Consider the following 21333-nt stretch of genomic DNA (forward strand, 5'->3'; position numbering starts at 1 on the left):
GAAGATAGTCCCAATCTCTTGAATATGTTTAAGTTTACACTCCAGCAAACCCCAGCAAAGTTTGCAGAGACAATGCACTGCAATACAAGGACAATGCTGTTTCTTTATTTCCATGTCTTCCACATGGATCATCAACAGCAGACGATACTTACTTACTTTGCCCTGCAATCAAGTGCATATTTAAGGCCACTTTCACAAAGTTCTTCATTTAAAATTAGTCCAATAAGAAATTCAGCAGAGGCAACATTATTAACTAACTTTATCTTCATAAGCCAGCTACAGCTAATACAATATGCTATTTCAGTCTGAAACTGGCTAAAAAAAAAAGCTAAAATGATGGCGGTTTTAGTGGCATTACTGTTTCTGATGAAGTCCACACCTAGTCAACATCAACCAATTAGGGATGTAACAGTGCATCGTGACACGATTAAAAATCGATACAATTGCGTGACGACTCGCATCGGTTGACAGAAAAAATGAATCGCGATTCTTGGCGAATGGGAACCCGCACAGCGCGTGCTCTCACTGGTCAAACAGGCTTCCCGGCACGTTGCATGAGCATGGCATATTTGGTCCGTCCTGCACGCGACTTCAAACCCCACCGGGAGCGCTTAGCCCGCCAGACTTTGTTTACTTGCTCAGATTTGGACATTTTCCCAGTGTATGTTCTTCTAAACATACTTCTACATGTGCAAATATGCTACGTAGTTAATTAGTTTCGCTTTTGTCTGTTTTTACGACCGGCAGTTTGCACAGGGTATTTTATTTTGAAAATCCACCGGATTCTCTTTGCTTTTTCTGTGTCTGGCTTCCGCCCACTCGAGGTGCTCTGTGGAAATTGACGTGTGCTGCTCGCAAGTTTTAATGTTTTTATTTTATTGTTATGTAAAAAAATGGGTCATATTAGACCCTGAATAGTATGTAAGGGTTAATGAGTAATGAAATGTTAGGATAATTTTTGTATGTTCCCAACTTCATTGTAAGATTAATTTAAAGCTTTAGTTAATAAAATGATCAAATTAATTCAGTTACTCTCATAATCTTTAGTTTAGTCTTTTTTGCACGGGAAAAATGTGGCTTGTGAAAATTCTGGTTGGCTGGTAACTTCAGAATATACAATATATATATATATATAATATATATACTGAATAAAAAAAATGCATGTTATATTCCTCAACTAATGTTTTATTGTACCAGTGGGGATATGGTACAGATATGGCATTTAACCAAAATAAATTCTGCATAGAAAATTGAAATACATAAAAAAAATAATTGTGCACTGGCTCACCTGTTGCATGTGAAACATTAAGCAACATGCTATACAATATGGGCTTAGCCTACACAATATTAAGCCTACATATAATTATCTGGTAAAGTACTTACATGAAAAACTTGAAACATTAGCAGCAGCACTTATAATCTCCCTTGTTCTGAGAAAGGTAACAGTAAGATTACTAGCCCTGGAAACTTACAGTAACATGTAGTACTGAACACAGCTTCAATCATCCCTGAGGAAGGTGACAGTAAAATTAGAGGGCCTCTATTAAACAATTTCCCGCAGAAATGTTGAGAGTGACGAGTGGGCTGAGCATGTTTATTTACACACAGGAGCAGATAGCGATGACGCGCTAGCAATTAGCATTAGCATGTTAGCATTAGCATGTATTCAATTCTTAGTGGCTAATGCTAATTGCTAGCACGTCAACACGGCTGCAGGTTTTGAAGGTGGTATCTTAGTGAACTCGTAGAGCTGCTGAACTTAAACGTAGCACCGCAGAGTTTACACTGAGCGTCTTTGTCATCATTACTTAGTTTGAAATTCTCCATACTTCACTCCGGGTCTGTCGCCGCGTTGCGTTCAGGTACGTTCACTGTGGCCCAGATTAAGCAATGGCGCCCTCAACTGGCGACACCATGAAATCTCACTGAAAAAACTTCTGTGGAAAATGGCCCTAGATTCAGTTAACTCGATTAATTTAATCGATTAAATTATTTTCGACAATTAACTGTTTAATCGATTAACTGTTTACATCCCTACTTCAGAAACTTATCAGCCACATTGGCTGTTGATCAAAAAAGTTAATTTAGAGCCCTGGTTATGCCCCCTCGTGAGCGAAAACTGCACATCACACCAGTTAACAGCAGTTTACTGTGAGATTGTTTCTAAAGAAAGCAGATATTTGTCATGTGTTTTGTTGTTTAAGATGTAAGTTGCACTTTTTATAAGAACACAAACTGTTTGAGAGTTTCTGTAAAGAAAGATTTTTTTTCCTACAAACAAAAAGGTAATTTTATTTGGTCCTCATTTGTCTGTAGCTCATTTTGATTTTAAAAAGTCGTATCGTGAACAAAAAATCGTGACTCAAATCAAGGCGTGAGTTGAGTGTATCGTTACATCCCTACAACCAATCAAAGCAAAAAAATGATAAATAAAATTAAAAAAAAGACATTTCAGTGACAATGATTTCAGAAGTCAAAACCTTAATTCACCGCAAACCAGGAGAATTGAGTTAGTCACAGGTTTTTTCCATGTCTCCACATTAAATGCTTGGGGGCATGGTTTCTTTTTCTGTGGATTAGAACTTTAAAGTCACGATACTTGAAAGGTAAAGGTGGGTTGAATTTACATATGGGTTACCTTTGCCTGCGGTACATCCAGCAAGCGTATTTGTCAAACATATAATATGCATTATGTATACACAAGCAAACCTACAGGCACAGGGTTCTCATGGAACATTAGGAAAGTGCTTTTTCATCTTGAGGCAAGTGTCACCTTGTGCAACCATATACAGTCTAAGAAAGTCTCTAAGATAACAAACAGTAGTTGGAGTCTTACAGTTCGTTCATTCATCTTTAAGATACAGATTAGTATTTGACTATAATATGTGATATCGCCAACCAACATAATCATTATTAGGTTATTTATTAATAAATAAATGAATGAAAGGGAAAATTTCTAGAAATTCACAACCCTGTTTTCAGAAATTGCAATTAGATCTAAACCGTAAGTACTGTTCTAGTATCTAAAAAGGCACAATACAGCGCTCCCCCACCCTGTGCACAAAGGGCTAAACAAACTGGAAATGGACTGGGCTTTATGGGGCTCATACTGAGCTATAAAACGTCTTAACTGGTATCTAATCCTGGGGATCAGCTTGGCTTCACAACACAGTTGCCACAAATGCCTATGCTTACATTGTCGCTGCTACCTCATTTGACTGGAAAAACATCAACCTCGGATGACTCAAACTGGGTCATCACGCAGACGTTGCAACACCAGAGCAACGTCACCTTTAACCTAAACCTGATGATGGGTTCACTGCGCGGTCAGCTGTCAGCTGGAGTCTTGACATTTGAATCAATCACGTCAACAAAACATCAAGATGTATAGATAAAAGAATTAGGACAATAAAGATGGTGGTGGCTTAGGGGGACACTCAGACGGGAACAGGGGTTTACTTGTCTTTTGGTCCCCCCCATACTACCTGGGCTTCTTGCCAGATGATTCAAACATACCCATCTTTATGGTTTTGTAAATGAGGCATGGAACATGCAGAGAGGACCAAACTCTACTGCTTCATTAATCCTTCATGCTACTCAGTGTTGGAGCTGGAGTGTTTGTTGTGCTGTCAAAGCATTCGGGCAGCACAATCATGCCTCATTAACATGGTGAAAATTATTACATGATGAGTAGGGACGAGCGCAAACAAAACAAAAGGAATTCCCACACAAACAAACTTGTGTACACAAAAGATACTGATACACAAAGATGGACATGTCTACCACCCACAGCACGCACACACACAGACACACACGATTCTGTTTCCCCACAGTGTGTGGACACATGATCTAACTGTGGGTTGACGTACAGCAAAGTAAATGTCACAAAGGCTTTGAAATGATGGATGGCTCTGCACACAGACATATATATATGTCTGTATGAGAGCAAAGAAAAGGAGTTGGGAGAATAATTCCACAAATGTCAGACCACCATTTGTCACATTGATACATCAGACAAAAGATAAACTTAGAACATCCTGAGTGGACTTCTGTAATTCACCTTTAATTTGAGGCATTTCAAACTATTATATACAATCACCACTGTGGATAATATTGGCTGATTTGAGCTTATTGCATATGTGTGTAGATAAGTGCTGAGGCACTGCAGTCCAGAACTGCATTGGGTTTTATTAGATCAGTTTAAGCATATTTAGACATCAAAGTTTGTAATGTAACTGTTCGTTGTGGTTTGGGTTAGACAAGACAATAGTTGCATAGTTGGTGGATTTTATTTTCCCGTTGAAGCTTTGATTAATGTCCTTTGTCAGTGCGCCTCATAGTGTATCCCCATTACACTGTCACATCGATATCATCATTTAACATCAGAGTGTACAAGCAAAGAATAGCAAGATTCCAGTTACACAAGAATTGCAATTCTGATCTGATAATAGCCAGGTCTAGTGTTGCAGCAGAGAGGCTGTTCTCCTCTGCTGGAGACATTTAATATAATAATATTAAATGGCAGTTTTATGCAAGCCAGATGTTACTCTGAAGTTGCTCTGATATGCTATTTGACGGCTGTTTCTCATTCCACAGGCTACAAAGACAACGGATCAGGATTACAGGAACCAGAATAGCTGCTGAGGATTTATGACCTAAAGATCAGGACAGACACAGAAGTCTTTAACACGTTGTCTTTGTCAGTCACATTCATTTCAAACTATGAGTCTGTCACACAGACATGGAAATTAGTCATTCATCTACCAGCTAAACCAAACAAAACATGTCGACACATTTTCACCAGCCAATGTGAACAGTGACGAGTTGTGCAGAGCCAATTATAGTGAGCTGCAAAAACATTCCACCACGTTCACGGTCACACGGTTCATGTTTCATGTACCACTTGGATTACCTAAACTACAGCCTGATACCTTGATTTCATATGGTCTGTGAATTATTTCGGCACGCCGACTTTGGCACTATGTGGGTACATACAGTGATCCCGGCAAAGATTCAAGGGAAAAGGGGGAAACAAGCATCCTTCAAGTACTACACAGGTAAAGAGCGAGGCCAGCCACACTTCGGAAAATGCTAGGTTAGTTAGGTAAGCTAGGTTGGCCAGGCTTAAAATGAATTTCCAGCAAAGGAAAATGCAAATGAATAATAGTTAGTTAGCTGGTAGTGCTAATTCTCCAGTCAGTGCTGTAAAACCATTGCAGAAGAAGACATTGCAATGAGATGACGGAATCAAAAGAGCTCAAATGAACAAAAACACACTGTGGAAATCCTCTGCAGTCTCTTTATCACTCCACACAGATTTGACGTTTTTGTCTGCCGCCAGTGTTAATCTCTCCAGTGGAGCAGAAGCTTCAGTGGATATTTAAGTCACATGCCTCATGTATGTCTTTATGCACTGAACTTTGTTGCATCGAGCGACTCACACAAGCATAAAGCCTTTATGTGAAATACTGAAAATGAGCACAGAAACAGGTGGATGTAGATTTACTTGACAGCAATTGTTCAGTTCAAGGCCCAGCATCACTCGCCCGTTAAGAGTGAAAATCACCTCGCCGCAGTTACTTCCCGTGTGAAAAGTTTGGACACCCCTGATCTGAAGCGTGCTGGGAAAGCAGCCACGTCGTGTTAACACTGGATATTCTGACGCACAGCTGGGGCTGAACAATAATCATATTGCTTGTCAGAAACAGTGCATTGCAAATGGAGATGTCACCCTTGGGCCTCGAAGCTTTCATCTGCATCTCTGAGCTTGTGTATGAACAAGACCGAAAATAAATTGAACACTTTGTACACATTTATTCTAACACCGGATCTCTTTTTTACGCTGTGGAAATAGTGGGGATTATTTAGTAGAATATGAGCGCTCATGTGACTGATTCAACCAAAATTCCCCTGGCAAGAAGTGAATACTGCGTTTCTGTTCAGACACTTCGTTCAGAATGCTGATGTTCTCTTTGGAGCTCCCTCTGAATAACATTATAGGGATAAACTTCCAAGAACTCTATTTCTGCTTATCAAAAAGCAGACAAATGATATTCTGACTATAGTATTTCAGTGAGTAAATTGGCTCTCCTGATTCAGCCTATAGATTTTCAGCCGTCTCTTTGAGCCTCTTATACTATTATGTTCTTTTCAAATTCTTCGGTACTTTAGATTAAAATGCTGACCAAACAGCATGTAAATTTATTCACTTCCTACCTCTGGGCTGAGATGAGGTCTGATACGATACCTACACTTATATTTGCCAGTAATAAAGTGTCTACGTGTGTAAGATACTTCCAGGAATTGCCATAACAGCCTAAGAGTCTGCTAAAACTGCAGGCATGTGGAGATTTTTAGTTCTAAATCAATATAATATATCATAATTTTTGATGTACAATTTTTTAATCAAATCAGAATCGTGATTCTTAAATGATATCTATTTTTTTTGTATTTGGGTGTGTGTACTAACTGTGGGGTTAAGTGTACAGTGTAGTGGCATTTTCCGAAGTACTTGCAAAAACAGACGATGGACTAACAGATTCACCTGATTACAAGTCAGTGTAGCAAAATTATTTAAAATCAGTTATTTCATGGCAGAAAGAGGGATTTAAATGTTTTTTCAATCACTAAGATTGTGGACAAGTACTGTATGTCTCAAGTATGCCTCAAATCTTTGTATTTTACAGAGTTTCCTAATGGACAGTAAAGTAAACTGCTGCCAACTGTAGCTGCTGTTAGCTAATGTTAGCTCAGTACACAATGTGGCTTCAAGAGTTCAAAACCATGAGTGTGGGTTTTAGGAAGGAATGAGCTACACTTCTTTAGTATATGCCCCCAATACACAACAATAATATGAGTTCAGACTTACTTTTGTGGATCCAGGATGCATCTAAGAAAAGTACAATAGAGCAAAGGAAGGCCTGTACTAGACAGGAAGTGCCTCCATTAGCAGGCCATTAGAGGCTGCTGGTAATTACATAGAGGTCTTGGGTGGCACAGATGAAAACAAAGAATATGCCTTAAAGTGATGACCCGCTCCACACTCTGCTGGGTGAGTGGTAGATTAGCTGACAAAATGACGTACAGTGTGACTAACCTGTGCAAAAGGCCATCAAACTGTCTGGGCAATTGTTCACCGTCGGTCCAGGTAATGAATCGCCATTAGAGAGTAAGTGTATTTTTAACAGTTAAAAGACTATATTCCATAACCTTGAATCATTTTTCAGCATAAGAGTGCTGCTGTGCCTCAGAGTTTGATACAGACTGCCAACCCTGAAAACTAAAATGAATTAAAAATTTAATTCAAACTAACTGCCTTATGATTAACTCATTTTTGCTTTTACGTAGGGTAATGCATTTTTTGCCTTTGGGTCTGGCAAGTACATATTCATGTGTTCATGTAGGGCTCACAGCCAATATTATTAATGCAACATTTAAAGAACTCTATAATTTAAGCTGAGGGGGAACAGTGCATGTTCAGTGGTTCTGAGTGGGTTGAACGCCCAGCGGCCTGTAAAGGCATTTAACTGAGAGACTCAGTGTTTGGATACAACTTCTACTTCTCAAAAAACCTCTTAAACAGTAACAGCAGGACATGCAATAACAAATGATTTATTAATATGAGCAGGCTGAGATATGTGATGAAGAGTGCTGCGCTATGATAAATAATGAAGAAATTCATGTGTGTGGAAGAAACTGTGGAACTCGTAATTTCACGGTGTATCACAGACTGTGCGCAATCTACATTCTTTCATTCTTACTTTTAAATTGATGATCATATCTTATTTTTAGATGATTTTTCAATTGAATATAGCGCAGTGAAAAATGAAACGTTTGCCTGGTTAATGTGATTTTCACCAGCTGCTGTCTGTTCTCAGCCAAAGACTGCGAGGAAAAACAAAGGACACTCTCTAACACTCCGCATATGATTTAGGTAATGACGTCATTATCAATTTGAGGAGAAACTCCCAGTTCAGGTATGATACAGATCATATCAATAATTTCAAATGATCAGTGTCGCAGCTCTCTGCAGAATTCAGAGCAAGAAGTAGAATGAGTTTAACTCATTGAAATACTTCCTGGAGTGTTATTGGTGTTCATAAGAAGACATACTTTCTTATTTGATTTTTTGAGTTTCAGTTTTAGGCTGAATATCAACGAATGTCAAAGAAGTATACGTATACGATCACTCGCCCACCTAGGGTGAATTTCCCAAAAATATGTGGAACATTTATCTCCAAATTAACAAGCAGACTTATGTCTTACAGAATTTTTTATTTGGGGTTCGGGTTAGGGTGGGATCCATGGGAGGCCACAGCAACGCTACCTGTGAGGTAGCCTGACATTCACTGATTGGCTGGAGAAAGTCACATTATTCTTCTCCTTCACTGAGAGACGTGGGGTTCTGTTTTTAAAGCCCATGGAAGTGACCATATATAGCTCCTCGCCGATAAAGGGTTAAGTAAGTACAACCAGAACGTGTCTGATATATTTAATCTGCATTTCATGTCTCCTGCTGCAAGTTTTGAATATTAACCAGGCTGAGTGTTTCTGTCATCTCAGCAGAGAAAAGATGATTAGACATCTTTGATTTTAGCTATTTATAATTAAAACACAAACTAAGTAGATTTGACAAAGGATTCAGATTTCACTATTCAATCACTGCCATATCAGACAACAATATTACCATTTACATCATGCAGCATCGGTGTCTTACAATGCTCACAGCTGATGATCTCTCTGCTCATTAGTTATTTATTACACATATGAGAGCCTTCACATCACATTCTTTCTCAGTGCTGAGTGCAGGACAGTTTTGCTGAACCGAAAGCTAATATGACCGTACCATAACCCCACCAATGCCAGCCAGTCACTCTAGTTTCTTCCTGCTCAGCAAACCTGGTGTGCCTCACTGCTGGAAGTTAGTGCGGTCAGTGGCACTAAGGCTGCATGAATATGACACATCAATTTCTGCATTAAGCATGAACCACTGACACTTGCACAGCTCATTTTAGTATTGCAAATATAACGTGCTGCAGCTCCATCCAGCTCTGATCTGTGTGTGATTACAGCGCTATTAAAGGGGTGCTGAACATGTTGTAAATCTGCATCAGGGTAACTCAAAAGTGTGAAAATGATTTAGGGTGTGTGAGACAAAGTTCTATCAAATCGCATCCACCATGACTCCCACTGCACTAATCTCTCTGCTCTGCCCACAATTACTCAGCAGGCGATAATAAGACAACCATCACCCATTGTCTGTACATTTCTCAGCAGGGGAGGTACCACTTTACAGTGAAAATACACACACACACCTAATTTAAAGACAGCGGGTAGTGGTAGAAATCCTTTGTTGCTCATGAAAAACAATGGATGATGGGGTCTTGCAATACATGTTTGTGTCTGTGCTGTCATTATTCATATGTGCTGACATTTTTATTGTCCGAAAATATGTTCTGTCACCTGTAATAACTGAGTTTATCTTTTAGTTGTCTAACAGCTTTGTCATATCACAACTATTTTTCCCCAAATATGAGGGATCTTTGATCTATGTTATTCATTTGCCGTGGTCGTCGAAAAAAACTCATCATTGAAATATCATTTTTTTATCAAATATTATGACGAATGCAGCAGATGTAATGTGTAAAAAAGAACACTTCTGCTGCCACGTGTACAAACTCAACGCTGTCAGGAAATAAGTGGCACAGAAGTGAATTAAGCTCCTGGAAAGCACTTCCTCTCACAGATTATGTACATAATTCTTTATGACTTGTGTTTTTGTACAACTTTTCTGTAAAACTGTAAAATAATGCTGTTTTGGTTTCTCTTCAGCACTGTAGCCAGGCTAACAGAGAATCACAGCTATACTGAACCATCTATTACCTTAGGTTTAAGTAGCAATGACTTCATGAGCTTCTTTAAGATTATAACTATTAGAGACAAAATCCATCACCTCTTGCCCTCAACAGGCATTGATCTGCATTCTGATACAGCAAGTTTGGAAACAGCTGTAAAACCTGATATGTATTTAGACTGTTTTTCTCCCATCAACCTTCATCAAATAACTTTAATCATTACTGCAGCTAAGCCGTCAACCTGTCTCTTAGACCCCATCCCAACCAGGCTGCTCAAGGATGTTTTACCTCTAGTTAGTCATTCTTTATTGGATACGATTAATCTGTCTTTATTATCAGGATATGTACCACAGTCCTTTAAGGTAGCTGTAATTAAACCTCTTCTTAAAAAGCCCACTCTAGACCCAGAGGTCTTAGCCAACTACAGACCAATATCAAACCTTCCCTTTCTGTCTAAGATACTTGAGAAAGCTGTAGCTAATCAGCTGTGTGACTTTCTCCATAACAATAGTCTATTTGAGGATTTTCAGTCAGGATTTAGAGTGCATCATAGCACAGAGACCGCATTAGTCAAAGTTACAAATGACCTCCTAATGGCATCAGACAAAGGACTCATCTCTGTACTTGTCCTGTTAGATCTTAGTGCTGCATTTGACACTATTGACCATCAAATTCTTTTACAGAGACTGGAACATCAAATTGGCATCAAAGGAACCGCCCTAAGCTGGTTTAATTCGTATTTTTTAGATCGTTCTCAGTTTGTTCACGTCAATGATGAATCCTCCATGCATACCAAAGTTTGTCATGGAGTCCCACAAGGTTCTGTACTCGGACCACTTCTATTTAGCTTATATATGCTTCCTTTAGGGAACATTATTAGGAATCACTCTATCAATTTTTATTGTTATGCTGACGACACACAATTATATTTATCGATCAAGCCTGATGCAACCAATCAGTTAACTAAACTCCAAGCATGCCTTAAGGATATAAAAAACTGGATGACCTACAATTTTTTGATGCTAAATTCAGACAAAACTGAAGTTCTTGTAATTGGACCCAAACACCTCAGAAACTCTCTTTCTAGAGACTTAGTTACTTTAGATGGGATCACCCTGGCCTCCAGCTCCACTGTAAAGAATCTTGGAGTTGTTTTTGATCAGGATTTGTCCTTTAATGTCCATATAAAACAAATTTCGAGGACTGCATTCTTCCACTTACGTAACATCGCTAAAATCAGACGCATTGTCTCTCAAGCGGATGCAGAAAAACTAGTCCACGCATTTGTTACTTCTAGGCTGGACTATTGTAACTCTTTGTTATCAGGCTGCTCTAATAAGTCTCTTAGGACTTTGCAGTTAATTCAGAATGCTGCTGCACGTGTTCTGACAGGAACCAAGATCAGAGATCACATCTCTCCCATTTTGGCTTCCTTGCATTGGCTACCTATTAAATCTATAATAGAATTTAAAAGTCTTCTCCTTACTTATAAAGCTCTTCATGGTCAGGCACCATCATATCTAAAAGAGCTCATAATACTTACTACCCCTCTAGAACACTGCGCTCTCAGGACGCTGGGTTCCTTATGGTTCCTATAGTCTCCAAAAGTAGATTGGGAGCCAGAGCTTTCAGCTATCAGGCTCCTCTTCTGTGGAACAAACTACCATTCTGGGTTCGGGAGGCCGACACGGTCAACACTTTTAAGAATAGACTTAAGACTTTCCTTTTTGATAAAGCCTATAGTTAGGGCTGGCTCAGGTCATCCCTTAGTTATGCTGCCATAGGATTAGACTGCCGGGGGACTCATTATTACTACCATATCTGCTACTGTGGTCATTTTATCATTCATTGTGATTCATTGTCATTTTATCAGTCATTGTAATTGTACAATATGTTTGTGTTGATTTGTCCTGTACACGTGACATCCATTGCACGTCTGTCCGTCCTGGGAGAGGGATCCCTCCTCTGTGGCTCTTTCTGAGGTTTCTTCCACCTTTTTTCCCTGTTAAAGGTTTTTTGTGGGCAAGTTTTTCCCTCACTTGAACCGAGGGTCTAAGGACAGAGGGTGTCAATCCCTGTACAGATTGTAAAGCCCTCTGAGGCAAATGTACTTTGTGACTTTGGGCTATACAAATAAAATTGAATTGATTTGATTTGAAATTGATTTAAAGTTAATTAAAAACGTTCATCATTCTGACCAATAGGAATGAGTTTTTTTTTCACCTGCTATATGTTAATGTTAGCATGCTAACATGCTCACAATGCAGATACAACGTTTACCGTGTTCATCGGCTTCGTTTGGGTTGTTAGCAGCGTTTTTTAGCAGGTTTTTCTAACCTCGTCAAAGTCATTATGTTTCAGCCACGGGGAACAATTAATGTCAGCACCACAGTCCATTCATTGGGCATTGAGATATTTACATCTGGACAAAAAGTGGTGGACAGCCCAGCTGCTGTTCATAAAGCTGCTAATGATGCTAATGTGGATAAAATATCTTCAAATCAAGACTTAAAGGTGCAGTGGGTAAAATCTGGGGCCTCTATTTTCAGAATAAGGCAGGCATGGAATATAATATTCATAACTATTTTCATGCATGTATAATCACCTGAAAATAATTGTGTTTTCGTTACTTAAAAATTCTCCTACAGTCTCTCTACAGCAGGGGCGGGTCCTCTTTCATGGAGGCCGCCATGTTGATACTGTTTCTACAGGAGCCCAGAACAGACAAACTAAATACTGACTCTAAACACAGCCTTTGTGAGGTTGTTTTTCCTTTACACTAGGTAGGCAAAGGTGATGTGAGGTGATTGCAGCGATTACACCATTAGATGCAACAAAATCCTACACACTGGTCTTTTAATTTAAAACATATGTAAAACATCAGCTCTCCATTTGGAAACAAAGCTTTCATAAACTAATCCCACACAGATACTCAACACTGTCATCATACCACAGAAGTAAGTAAGTAAGTCAGCCTCAGGAAGTTACTTGAACTGAATGAGTTGTCGTTGGAAATAAACTAAAACAAGATTTCTCAAAACACTGAAAAGGCTAATAAGCTCATGCCAACGCACGTCTCAGCGTCTAATTAAAAAGATTTATCCAAGAGCAAAAAACCTGAAGGCTTCACCCATCTGCTGACGGAGAAGGAAACTCTTGTCCTTTTCCCGCCTTGTTGCTGCACGAGTGAGCCCCGCAGGGGGAAACAAACACAATTATTCCACTGACAAATAAAACGCTGATTTCACTCACTTTCTGCCTGAAATAACCAGCCTTGCGTCAGACTGTGTCACCCATGTGTACATAGAATCAGCTACATCGCATGACACTGATGAGGATTTGAATTTGAATGTGTCCAAAGGTGTGTGTGTGTGTGTGTGTGTGTGTGTGTGTGTGTGTGTGGCTGAATGTCATCTTCACTTCACCTGCTTTAACCGTTTTTTCAGTTTTTTACCATTATTTCACCCCTGAGCTGTCAGATAAATAGCCTTCAGTTATATCAGTTGATGTTGTCTCTTGGTTTTAGCAGTCATGCATGATGAGCTGCATGTAAATCATTTTAATAAGCTTCTCCACCCTGCTATTTTAAATTCCATAGGGAATTTGTGGCAGTAATGCAGGTGACTTACACTCGTGGAGCTGCTTCAGTGGCTTCATTTACATTTGAGTTTGGTAACTCATCAGCCTGCTGCCACAGTAAGATGAAGAAGATAAAGCAAAGAGAACCGACCTGGTGGTGAGAGGAGGGAGACGGAGGCCGGTCTTCCTCATTGACACAAACATCAGATGGCAGAGCGTCCTCACTGAAGTACACTTCTCACAGCAGTCTGGTAAATCTGAAACAAGACGCAAAAGATAACTTAAGTTTAAATTTCTTTAAAATGTGACACTTGGACTTTATTGAAATCTGCATGTCTTGTTATATGCTTAATTTTAATCAAGTCAAGTCTATTTTTACATAAACTGCTGTTCAAAAAGTTCCCGTGGATTGTTTCCCGTGAAGTTGGAGATTTTAACATGGGGGCCTATGGAGACTGACTCATTGTGGAGCTCATTTGAGGAACTGCAGTGAATGCATTGGCTTCACTTCACGAACACTTGGTAGAAACTTTTAAAGACTACATGCAGACCAAATGAATCACAATTTAACTAATATATAATAATTTTGCCTTACATGTGTGTTATGGAAATAAAAATCATTGTATCTTGTGCAGAGTAGGAGTAATTTGGATCCATTAAGTTGAATCAAACCATCAAGTTAAGACGTTAAACTTATTTAAATGTGGACAGCTCTTTACTGATCCTGCCTCATTATGCCTTTAAACTCACCGGGACACAACAGCTCTTTCAGCTTCATGTCATTTTGAATTCAATTATGTGCTGGAGAATATATAGGCCACCACTGTGTGTGTGTGTTTGTCCTGTACTTATTAAGCTGATTTAGTTTAAGTGAGAAAAAAATGAACTACGATGTGAATGCTCAGACTCTTTATAAGAGGGTCAACTCGTGCCTAAAATAGTCTCATGACTCTGATAGGGAAGAATTTCCCAAGTCAGAGACCTTTTCCAAAGTCTTCAGTTTAAACACCGACTGCCAGCTTTGACCTGGTGAGCGTTATGAAAACCGAAGATTGCACTGTCAAACGTGGGGCAATAATGATGTAACGTATGTGACGAGACGTGTGAAGCTGGTAGCCTGAGGCAAAAACCTGAAACATTTCTGAACCAAGAAAAAAATAAAAATCACATTGACCTGAGGTTGACCCTCACCATCAGACTATGTGTTGTTTCCACTCTATTTACCTCCTATGGAGAGTCTAGTCACGTACGTGTCACTGCCTGAGGCTGCTATTTCCTCCACTTGCAGAACACGCTCACTGGATTCAAGTTAAAATACATCAGAAAATCTCTACATGACATGTTATATCATTGTAAATTGAATGCTTTTATTTCGGATCATTAGTCAGGCAATTAGCAGGATACCTTCTAATAAAGTATACATCATGCACTAAGCAGACATGAGCACTGTGGTCTCTGACCCTAAAACTAAGGTACACACCAACCCAAAAACCCATTAGACCCTGCTCAGTGTAAGTCCTCTCGGGTGCAGGCTTACAGGAGTAGAAGAGGCAAGAACTGAGTGCTTCCAACATTGTGGATCTGTCTGAATACGTTTGGAACATGACCTTTCCTGCACGGCGCCTCTCTTATTTAAAGTCTCCTTCTGTCTTGATCTCGACTCCCTGTTGTCGTTGTCTCTGTCTCTCTGTCTCTCTCTCTCTCTCTCTCTCTTCCCATCTTTCCCATCCCACTCAAATGTTGAGAACAGCAGGATGCAAGGACAATACTCTTTCACAACGTGAGCTTTACTGTACAAGATTGCTTCAGCCCCCTGAGGGGAGGAGTAAGGGCCTCGACCTCCTTGCAGAAGTTCACTCTGAGCGGGGAGTCCATCCTTTTAATGCAATCCCTGGAACACTTCCTGTTATGGCCACTCCTAACTCCGGTCTCTGTTCCTTTCTCCATAGGGCAGAGAGTCCATGTGTGTGTGTTGCATACTACATGCATGGAGAACATTTGTGTTTGTGTGGAAGCGAGAGTCTTCCCTGGAGGGGCGAGAGCTTGTTATAAAGTCTTTCTGTCATTCCACTGAAGCAGGGCTGTTTTTTTTTTTATCTTGTCTTTCCTCTTATCCCCTTAAACAATAAAAGCTTCTAAAAAAAGAAGAAGGAAAAAAAGATGCTTCTGAAAGAAAGACCGCACAGACGGAGGGAGGAGACACCGAGAGCGAGAACAGAAGCTGCCGGGGCGAACGCGGTAAACAAGCAAACATGCCATCACTCGCGAATGATACCACCGTGCTATCCCGCCTCTGGGCCAATCACAGTCTCTGAAGGATGGCGGGGTGCAGTTAAAGGACCCATGAAGTCAAAACATTACATACAGTCACACACAGTGCCTTTAAAAAGTATTCAATCCCCTTAAACTTTTTTACATTTTGTGTCCTTACAATCACCCTTGAATGTATTTAGTTGAGATTTTATATGATAGACAAACAAAAAGTAGCACATTCACACACACTGTGAAGTGGAACGAAAATGATGTTTTTCAAAATTTTAAACAAATATAAATCTGAAAAGTGTGGTGTGCATTTGTATTCAGCCCCTTGTACTCTGATACCCCTAAATACAATCCAGTGCAATCACCTTCAAAAGTCACTTAATTAGTAAATTGACTCCTGAGCTTGAGCTATTTTGCAAAGAAGAATGGGCAAAAATTTCAGTGTCTAGGTGTGCAAAGCTTGTAGAGACATACTCCAAAAGAAGGTGGCTCTACAAAGTATTGATGCAGGGGGGGCTGAATACAAATGCACACCACATTTTTCAGATTTTTATTTGCTAGAAAATTTTGAAAACTATGTATCATTTCCTTTCCACTTCACAATTATGTGCTACTTTGTGTTGATCAATCACAAAATATCAATAAAAAACAAAGTTTGTGGTTGTAAGGTGGCAAAATGTGAAAAAGTTCAAGAGGTATGAATACTTTTTGAAGGCACTGTATAGTATGTCACCTATACTATCAACCATCAATGGTATTTTCAGGTATTCTTCATGGTATTTCAGAGTTTTTCATTTCCGGAACAATAAAAACTTGTTGATGACTCTGATCCTGCACTTGGAACATACAAGTTTGGCATCCAATGGAACACTTCAGGGGAGTGTTTTCTGTTTGATACAGTCTAGTCTACAGTCTAGGAGTGATTCTGAGGGCTGCATCTATGGCCGGCCTCAATGATTACTGCACAAAAGCACAACTTTATAACTTCATTAGTGGTCAAACTGGATCGGATTTTCTGTTATTTATAGGCTCTTGATTGACAGATCGCCTTAGCCTAACTACTTGCTAAAGTAGCAAACTGCTAATTAACTGCTGCTAAATGAATCTGCCATTAGTGGGCAAGAGAACTGGGCTCCGGGCAGCTGGACTGGACTGGATTTGAGCACAGCCTCGGAGACCAATGGAGAATAACCTCTGCAGGCTACTGCCAAACTGGCCACTGTTGGTTTCAGGGGTTGTACTTGGTCCTGGGGTCCTGCTGCATTTACTGGAACATGAGGCGTACTACGAGTCTCTCCCTGTCTGCCTGTTTTTAGAGGAAGCCTGTTATAAGCACTTAGGAAGCTGATAGCACTCTGCTTTTAGTTTCATGTTTATCTTAAGGTGTTCATTTCTATTTCTTCCTGTTAAATGCAGGAAATGGCCAGTCAGACTGGACCAAGTGGCTGCCACATCATGGGGGGAACTGGCACATTCAGTTGTTGAGATTTGGTTTATATTTTTTTATATTGCTTTCAAATATTTGAGGATTTTAGTAGGGATGCACCAAAATGAAAATTTTCAGCCGAAACCGAAAAAAAATTAAATGGTTGGCCGAAAACTGAAACCGAAACCGAACATGAAATGTGGTTGTTAAATTTTTCACTATTTTTTTTACTATTGCATAAATAGCCTAGAATAAATTTGTAGACATTTTTTTTCAAAGAAAGTAAATTTTTATTTAATATCCTTCAAATATTCCAGTAGAATTTCCAGTTAGTATAATTATTATTTCATTTATACTGTTAGAAAGCCCATGTTGTTTTAATCACTGTTAATTTGTTCTTGAAAGAAATACTATTTAGCTTTATTATATTTCCGGTGAATTTCTATTTTTCCCACGTTCACGAATGCATCATAGTCATTCCGACGGTCAATGAACGCACCTCGCATGTGTGAGACTGTAGTTTAGAGAGAAGTATATAGCTCCGCTAAAGAGCAGTGTATGATGTATTTCTTGCCTGTGTTTTTCCTATATCCTGCATCGTGGGTTTATTGTGTGTGAATGAGAAAAGAATCAGCAACCCTGGCCAGATCACCGCACACGTCGTTTCATTGCATCAATTGCGTCACGCCACTATTCGGCCTTACTATTCGGCCACTTCACCGAAAGCCAAAATGCACTTTTGGGCCATTTTTCGGCCGAAAATTTTCGGTTCATCCCTAGTTTTTAGTTATTTTCTGTTGGTTAATTGTTAAAATATTAAAAATGATAACTGATAAATTGTCCTATAATGTTTCACTTGTAGTTTACTTTAGAGTTTTGCCATTGTCAATTATTACAAATTACACATATATGTATATTCTATTTGGTCTGTTCAGTTTATGTGTATCGTCCTTTGTTTTAGTTCACTCTTATTGGCCCAGAACTTTGTTGCCGCTCAATGACATTCAGTGAGATTAGAATCGAATTAGCATCTTTGTTTGGGATGCTGCATGAATCAACTGGATGCTCAGGTAAATGACTAATGTAATAGATGAATTGACTGTGCATTGTGAAAAGAAAAGCAAAGCATAGTGAGAGCAGATTGCAGCTCTCTGCCAGGCAACAGATGGTGAAGCACCTACTACAATGGCACTACAACTGCCAGATGCAACCAGCAAGAGGCTGCAAAGTACACTTATGTTTGCTTACATATGTTTTCTTATATAGATGCATGCAATCGTTTTAATTAAGTGGTTTTGTATAGTGTGGTCTCAGTTTTCCATAAGATGCATAGAAGAGTTCAATGGGATTGTAACTGAGCGTCCTGGGCTTTCCTAACTTTATGAAGCTGAAATCTAAAGGGAGGACGTCACCCTAAAAAATGTGTTGTGTTGTCCACAATCCAAAGATATTTAGAGGTTGAAATCAGAGAATTTGGAAATATTAAATATTAATTTTTATGAATCAATTATCATATTTTTTTTAGCAATTCATTTAATAGTTGACAACTAATCCATTTATCAACTAAGTGTTGCAGCTCTGTCATTGGTCATAGAATTAATATGCAGATACTTTAGTAAGCCTTGTTTCAAGGCCATCTGTCACTTCACCATTTGTCCCTCGTGGAAACAAGATTCCAAACTGAAGCAGTCTCTCCTCATTTGTCTACATTCTGTTTTCTGAGGAGATAAATAAAAAAACATTTAATATGAAATTACAAATTTTGTGAAATTTTATGAAATTTTATGAAAATAAATAATTGTGCTAACATGTTAGCCATATCAACTTTAGGCATTAATGTTAGCCCCAAAGTAGCATCATTGCCAATCTATCAATCCACAACATTTTCCAGCTCCTCCTCTGGGATCCTGAAAAGTTCCCAGGCCAGATGGTATATGTAATCCCAACAACAAGTTCTGGGTCTGAATTGGGGTCTCCTCCCAGTTGGATATTCCCAGAAAACCTCAGCTGGCTTCTTTCAACATGAAGGAGCAGCCCTACTTACGAGCTCCCTACAGATACCCTGATGGATAAAGTTGATACCATGGGTGATACCATTTTGACCTCTACATTTATACTTTGTATCTGTCTCTCACCTTATGGCTGGTGTACATTTTTTAAATAGTCATGACATTATGAGTACAAAAGAAGCCACATTTCAGCTTGTGGAAAATCTCATGTTTGCCTTTGAATTCTCTTGTAATTGATGCTGAGATCATTTCAGTTTGTGTTCCCTTTCGTCAGGAGACATCTGGTGATACTCAAGCCAGATTTTACGGCATCTTTATCAGTCATTTCCTGTCAGATGGAGGGATATTTGTCCTTGGTTAACTGATACATATTTCATTTTCTGTGTGTGAGATGCATTTTTACATCTAGTGTTACCATAATTGAATAGAGGCTGTCTTACATAAAGATGTTTCTGCTTTGACAGAAAAGAACTGAACATTCCAAAGAGACGCGTACCAAGAAGGTTCCCTGAGGCTTTTATACCCTGTTTCCGTGTGCATATTTGTGTGTGTGAGCACCATTAAAAACTGCACAGCCTGTTTTATACTGTACTTAGTCAGGCAGTATGTGCAGCTCTGCGCTGTTTATCTGCCTCTCCTTCCTTCACGTTTTTCCACATTGGTGATTCATCTATCAATTACTTGTCGGATTAATCGATTGGTTGGTCTATAAAATGTCAGAAAATAGGTGAAAATATTGATCCCAGAGGCCCAGAATGAAATCTTCAAATGTCTTGTTTTGTCCAATCAGCCAGCCCAGACCAAAAGATATTCAATTTAGATTGATATAAAACAGATATAAAGCAGCAAATCCTCATATCTGACTCCATCAAACATATATTCATGATACATATCAGTGTATCAGCAATACTAGGACAAAGCTAAAGTAGAACTATCACAGAGGCTGAGAGAACAGAGTGATCTTTGTTGACTGTAAAGCAGTCCTGCTCATTAAGCATCTTGGCCATGATTCTGTAAAAACAAATTTAATAGAAGTGTATCAAGATTGTTTGTTTATGTTCATGTAAAATACTATTAGCTGATGTACTGCCATCTTATTCTTTCACCTCTGAAATATCAGTAATACCACAGAAATAGAGTATCTGCAGGGCTATAGTACAGAGCCATAGACTGTATCAAAGATGGACATAGTCTAAGACATCAGATGGTGGTCCAGAACATGTTTGTCATAAACTGAATCTGAATTTGCTTTGTTGCTGTCCATGTACGGTCAGTTCATGATGAATGAATGATGAATTGCTCCTGAAGGCTTTGCCTTTGGTGTGTGAATGTGTTTGAATGGTTAGCTCCTAAAACTGATGAGCAGTTGGCACCTTGCATGGCAGATAATGGCATCAATGTATGAATGTGTGTGAATGAGTGAATGAAATATGTAGTGTCAAAGAGCTTTGCGTGGTCGTCAAGCAAGAAACTGGTTGGAACCTTTCAGAGAAAAAGCTCTTAATTTAGCTCGAAATGAAGCATTAATGCAATGCAATAAAATAAAAAAAAATATCTATCTTATATATAATCTATTTTAGCATTAGGCACTGCGAAAACATTCTGGTGGGACAGTTTTGCCAGCCTGTTGCTGTCCACTGCCCTACATTCTCTCGAGTCATTTGCATAAATGCCTTGCACACCCACACAGGTGTTTCAGTACTGGCTTCAGTACTAATTGAAGCTCTGCTTATACTGAAGGTGGGCAGTCCTTTGGATAGTTTAATTAGTTACCTGTGAGGGTGTACTTTGGGGACGTGAGGTCTTAAATGACAGCGCAACTTGAACTAAAGCAAGAAACAAAAGATATGTCTTCCAGAGCCCAAACATACACTGTATAGATGTTTGAGAATTTTCTAAATATAATAATGATACATGGGACAATACTTTGGACTCAAAACATTAGAAACATTTTGGAGAACTGTTCCTTAAATCATCACTGTTGTCATTGTTTAAAAGTCCAAAAGTCTCCTTTTTGCACAGGGCATCCTGAATTGTTGGTTGAAACGTTTACCATGAGACCACGGCTCCCATCCATAGCTCTCATGTTAGAACTTAAAGTTATTTACAGTGTGTCTTTTTTAAGACCCATTTGATGTCTGGGGGTGTTTTTCCTGTGTAGCTCAGTGGGCAGGAATATCCTGTTAATTAGGCTTACTGCCGA

At 39.2% G+C, this 21333-nt stretch overlaps 1 protein-coding gene across 2 annotated transcripts in view; it reads right to left on the reverse strand.

Moving 5' to 3' along the window:
• Window positions 1–21333, reverse strand: part of LOC104926829 (thyroid hormone receptor alpha) — a 100409-nt gene that overhangs the window by 75617 nt on the left and 3459 nt on the right. For both annotated transcript variants that reach the window (XM_019261701.2, XM_027284844.1), the window contains exon 3: window positions 13585–13690. The gene's annotated coding sequence lies outside the window, so the exon portion shown is untranslated. The remainder of the gene's footprint in view (window positions 1–13584; window positions 13691–21333) is intronic.

The sequence above is a fragment of the Larimichthys crocea genome, chromosome XII (assembly GCF_000972845.2).
Source record: "Larimichthys crocea isolate SSNF chromosome XII, L_crocea_2.0, whole genome shotgun sequence".
NCBI lineage: Eukaryota > Metazoa > Chordata > Actinopteri > Sciaenidae > Larimichthys > Larimichthys crocea.